The 5,785-nt window shown below is 38.8% G+C and overlaps 1 protein-coding gene across 1 annotated transcript in view; it reads right to left on the bottom strand.

Annotated features, from left to right (window-relative positions):
• GLYAT (glycine-N-acyltransferase) overlaps positions 1 to 1,279 on the bottom strand; it is a 33,450-nt gene extending 32,171 nt beyond the window's left edge. The window contains exon 1 of the mRNA XM_011968430.1: positions 1,097 to 1,279. The gene's annotated coding sequence lies outside the window, so the exon portion shown is untranslated. The remainder of the gene's footprint in view (positions 1 to 1,096) is intronic.
• Between the last annotated feature and the right edge of the window lie 4,506 nt (positions 1,280 to 5,785).

The raw sequence follows: 5,785 nt of genomic DNA, 5'->3' as shown, positions 1-5,785 counted from the left end.
ACTCCAGTCTGGGTAACAGAGTGTCTCTAAATACAAAACAAAACAGAAACTCTAAACAGAATTTTATAAAGTCACACAAACATAAGCAAGTCCTGAACAAAATCTCTTATCTGCCTCAATAGGGGAAGATAGCATAAAAGATGATCCAACAGAGTGATGCAACCCTAAGGCATTAACATAATGCATACAGACATAATATATAATACTTATAGATACATGGGAGAGTGTTCAAACAAAATGAGAAAATATAGGACACAAAACAGTTCACATACAACACATAAAGTTCAAATTTAAGAGAGAACAAAGGCAAATAGGAATAAATAAGTAAATGGTGGTAGTACGATTGTAGATTAAATCTTTAAAGTAAAATTTGTTTTCTGTATAATTTAAATAAACAATCAATCTTGTCTGTATTCTTGTCTTATTGATCTACTTATTTCCTCTCTCACTTTCAGGGCAGCAACCTTCTTATCAGTAGTGTAAGGAAAACACTGCCTCCCTTATAATGTGACCAGGATTAAATACAGTAATGTTTCTAGTGTCTCCACACACTCAGTATTCTATTCATCCACCTGCTTCCAAGAAGCTCTCAAATCTTTATTCATTTAGTAGTTCAGAGCACAAACTTCTAAGGATTTTCATGGTAGCTAGCAAACTGCCGTATACAAAATAGGTGTCAGATATGTGTTTCTTAAATGGAAGTTACTCCTTTTCCTTGAGCATAGTTGCCTGCGTATTCTGAACATAGCACAATATGCGCACTTTAATTTGACTCACTTCAGTGAAAGAGGTGTCACAAAGCAATAATTACATTAAAAATAAATTTTATTGTAGATATTTAAGGTATGTAATATGATGTTATGAGAGCATATAGGTAGTGAAAATGTTACCATTGTGAAGCAAATTGATATATCTATTACCTCACATAGTTACTTATTTTTTGTTGTTGTTTTTGTGGCAAGAGCAGCTATAACTCCACTCATGTAGCCTGAATCCCATATACAATGCAATTCTATTAACTATAGTTCTCATGCTGTACATTAGCTCTCTAGACTTGTTCATCCTATGTACCTGATACTTGGTAATGAGTCCTTACCTGAAAAGCAAGTCTCTGCAGATGTTTCCAGGAAGAAATGATGAGCCGCACGCACCCTTCTGGGAGATGAAATTTCTCCCTGATGCAGTCGGTTCAGCAGAGTCTCGCAGAGTAAGTTTGGACACACCTCCTCCAGAAATTTCTGAGCTTTGGTTTGTAATGTGGACCTTGTACTAGGCTGGCAAAAAAAATCTGGTGTCAATTCTAGTGGAATTCAGCCCTGCACCTCAAAGGCCCATGGTGAAGGAATTGGCTCTGCGTGGTTGAGAAGCTGGCTGTACGCCCCTGAGCTTCTCTTTTTAAAACATACAATGCTTTTTGTCCTCACAGGTCATGGAATTACTATGAAAACCAAAGCTGTGTGAAACCAACAGGCCAGATACTGGAAGGAGGATCAGATTATGTAGGCACTATCCTCACCTCTTTCCCATTCAAGTATCTGTAATAGAAGTAAGGCAGTGGGAAAGATATGCATGAGGTCTGATTTGCAGAATGCAATAAAACAGCAAATTACTTGCATGAAGTAATGAAAGCTGTTAGAATCTTCGTTTTGAAAGACAAGCTGTGTCCCCTCCCATGCCCATTTTGAAGCTGCAGCAAAACATTCTGACAGTGATTCAATGTGGGCACTTCTTAGTCTTACAGAGAAGGACATTGAGCTCAGCATGGTTGAACTGGTTAGATGTTAAGCCCAGAGCTTTTTCACTCTGAAGTCCTCACTACTATACTTTCCACTTGCTCAGAAAACAAGGGAGGGTTCATAGCAAAGATAATTTGAGTATCAACTCCACTGTGTAAAACAGCCAACATGGGGAGTTTGACACTCTCCAGGTCCTTGTTCTCATCACCTCATTCCCAGGTTAGTCAATATCTTTATTGTAGAGGGAGGAACATACACGCTAATCAGAGGAGCAGGGACACAAGAGGCTAGGTTGAGATAGAGGGACGAAAATCGTGTGTGTTCCTTCACTCAATGGATCAGCACAGAGCAAGTTTGCACGTATTTTTCTCTGTACTGTCTAGGAGCCCTGCCACTCTTAGAACATGAATTCTCCATCTTTTCTCCTGGGGTTGAAGTCATTGTAGTCTTCCATTACTCTTTCTTCAAGGCCACTGAGATAGTTCTATCATTTATGAACCCAGTGGATCTCTTGACTCCAGTAGGGTTCATGTCTCACAAAGGATATATCTAACTGCAACAAAACACTCCTTTATCCCAAGCCCAGAAACCAGACCCCTCCTATTCTGTCTCCTTTAGCTCCTACACTCACACAGTCAGGCAGTAGACTAGGATTCAGTGGTGTCTCTCACCCTCAAATCTTTGACCAGAGTCTCTTAACCTCCCTGGGCTGCTGCCCTAGCTGTAAAAAGTGTGTTGTACTAGGTAACCAAGGATTTTTCTTGCTTTTCTTTGACTCTGGAGTTCTTATTCTTACTATGTGATATGTGATAACAGACATAAACCTCACACACTTTGGGATCAGATACAAGGGAAAAGATTCGGGAGCTCCAGCATCAGTCTTAGTATTCTAAGTGGTTTTCCTCTGGGGTCTGAATTGAAGTGCTAGCAATGATGACAGAGGTAGCATAGCAGAGTGGCTTGCAGCAAGGATGACTGCTCCAAACTAACAGGCTGACATCTTGACTGTATGATTTACCTATTGTGTGACCTTGATCAAATGATTTCACCTTTTCTTGCCTCCATTTCTATATCAATAAAGGTAATTAAATAATTCCCCTTAGGAATCTTCATAGGGTCTTGAAGAAAAATTAAGTCGTCCTCCTGTGTCCTTTCTTACCTAAGCAGGGCCTATACTTAATTGGAATTCAGGATACTTGATTATCCATGCCCTCAGATCCCTAATGAATTTCAGAACATGAATGATTTTGTAGTTTATTCAGATTTTTCTCATCACTAGTGTGGGAGCAATGCTTTTTCCAGCTTTATAAATCCTAAGTAGAATCAGAACTAAGACTGTCTTTTCTTAATTTAGATATGTATAGTTATAATTGCTTAGACAACTTCCCAATACATGCTAAGCACATAGAAATGCTTTATTTAATAAAGAATTATCTAATGCAGTGCATTATGCATATACACATGTGTGCATGAAATATTTAGTAAATATTTTTTCCCTAAGGTTCTAGGTCAAGTCAGTTTTCATAAGACTCACGACACAATGGAGAGAAAATTTTCTGTTGCAGAAATATATGTACACTGCCCCACTGCCCCTTGCAAAAAGACTCTTAATAACTCCTTAATTCATTACATGTCAAAAATCAATTTTGGACTTTTTAGACTGGTTTATTCTATATATTAGTGCACACATACTTGCATCACAGTGTCAGATAAAGTTTGCCTCCATCTGGAACATCTGTCACTCAGAAATTATACCTGATAACACTATATTAAAATATAGTCAAATGAACCAGGCATGGTACGGTGGGACATGCTTGTTAGTCCCAGCTACTCAGTATAGTAGGCAGAAGGATTGCTTGAGCCTGGGAGTTTGAGACTAGGCTGGGCAACATAGCAAGACCCTGTCTGTAAAAATAAAAAATAAACATATAGCCACATAGCCAAATACTAACACATAACTTGATAACTGATCAAAGGAATTGAAGCAAATCACCTCCATCTTCTCAGGAGCTGATTTTGGAGTGTAAAAGAAGAACTTCTGTTGTATGGGCCGGTAATCAACGTGGAAGTTTCAAGAGATGAGACAACCCCACCAGACATACTTCAAAATGTTCAAAAGTTGTACCCCTCTTACGGTGGAGAGAAAGAGTTCTAAACTGTGAGAATTACAACAATCCCAAAACACATTATTTTTTGAAGACTTGTTGAAGGAAGTGACTACAACTTAGTACCTAAAAAAGAAGCATATTACTTAGTGCTTTTCAGGCTGGTGGTGTGAAAGAAGGGAAAATTCTCTCTTGTCCTGGTTAAACAGGCCCTATATGCTTGAGGTGGGTCTTTCTAAGCATCCCTATTTCTCATCCCATTGAAAACCAATCTCAGCCTTGTCTCTATGGCAGATATCACATAATAGTGTGTTATTTACCCATTTACACAATGCTTGTATAACCATTGCCTCTTGAACTAAATAATTTGTTTTTTGTTTCAAAAGTTCACAAATGGAAATAGCTTGCTTTGAATCTCAGATAAGACTTTAGATCTTTAGACTTTAGACTTGGTTCTGGAACAAGTTAGGACTTTTGGAAACTATTGGGATGGAATGATTATATTTTGCAATGTGAAAAGGACATTTGACTTGGGAGGCCAGAAGAGGAATACTATGGACTAGATACGCTTTGTTTGTTCCCTCCAAATCTCACATTGAAATCTGATCCCCAGTGTCGGAGGTGGGGCCTGGTGGGAGGTGTTTGATCGTGGAGCTGATCCTTCATGAATGGCTTGGTGCCATTTTGTGGTAACAGGTGAGTTCTCACTCTATTAGTTCCCACAGAACTGATTGTTGAAAAGAGCCTGGCACCTCCCCCATCTCTCTCTTGCTTCCTCACTCCCATGTGATCTCTGCACACACCAGTTCCCTTTCACCTTATGCCATGTGTGGAAGTAGACTGATGTCCTCACCAGAAAAAAGGTGCTCACACCATACTTCTTGTACAGCCTGCATAACCATGAGACAAATAAATATCTTTTATTCCTAAATTATCCAGCCTCCAGCACTCCTTAATAGCAATGCAAATGGTCTAAGACACTACCATACCCCCAGTGGTAGCATACACTTACTAATGTTAGAATAGAATCCTGAGCTGAGGACAATTTCCTGCCCCTATAGAGGTAGAAAACCTTTATTTATTTTACCCATCTCTAACAATACTGGGTGTTTACTTGTGCCTTGAAAGTGGCAGGGTTTGTGGCCCATTCACCAGCAGATTAAGGGGGTTACTTTATAGGAGAAGAGAATCCAGGCAGGAGTTGGACTTCATGTCTTTTCCTCATGACATCCCCTCCAGAACCAAGGGAGGCACTTCTGGTTTTCTGCTTGTCTCTAATATTTAACGTTGGCACCTGGGGGAAGGTCCATGCAAAAACACATGAGTAGGTGGAATTGCTCTTGTGTCTGGGGCTCCCAGAAGTTCTGTATTGTCATGGTAGCTAAGATTTGGCTTTCAGCAATTGAATAAAGTTTTAACTAATTTTTAAAATTAAATTGCATGAAAGCCACCTTCTTCTTGTACTCTACCACAGTTGAGAAAGTACATGTATCCTTTCTTACCTCAGAAATTCCTGCCTTTTTTTTTTTTAATTTAGAAACTTGGTTACCCTGTACCTTCATATCCCTAAAGAGTTTCAGAATATGTGTGGTTTTTGTAGTTTGTCTAGCCTTGTCTTATCATTAGGGTGAAAACAATGCTTTTTCCAGCTTTTAAATCCTAGGAGGAAACAGTATTAAGGCTGTATTTTCTTAATTGAGATATGCATTCTTCCATCTTACTTGTGCCATTAATCCAGGTATGACATGAAGGGTTAGCAATGATTAGAAAATATTGTTCAATTACTCATAACTGGTTGGACTATATAATTTACACTGATTATTCTGATGGGTAAGATGGGTTATGGTCTCAGTTATTTATTTTGTGAACTAAATTAAAGGATAAAATTGCATGACCATCCTACATGGACGCTTTCTATGTGTAGGATCATTCTTTATCATGAAT

Source organism: Mandrillus leucophaeus, unplaced genomic scaffold, assembly GCF_000951045.1.
Source record: "Mandrillus leucophaeus isolate KB7577 unplaced genomic scaffold, Mleu.le_1.0 Scaffold842, whole genome shotgun sequence".
NCBI classification, from domain to species: domain Eukaryota; kingdom Metazoa; phylum Chordata; class Mammalia; order Primates; family Cercopithecidae; genus Mandrillus; species Mandrillus leucophaeus.
This window is presented reverse-complemented; position numbering and strand designations above follow the sequence as displayed.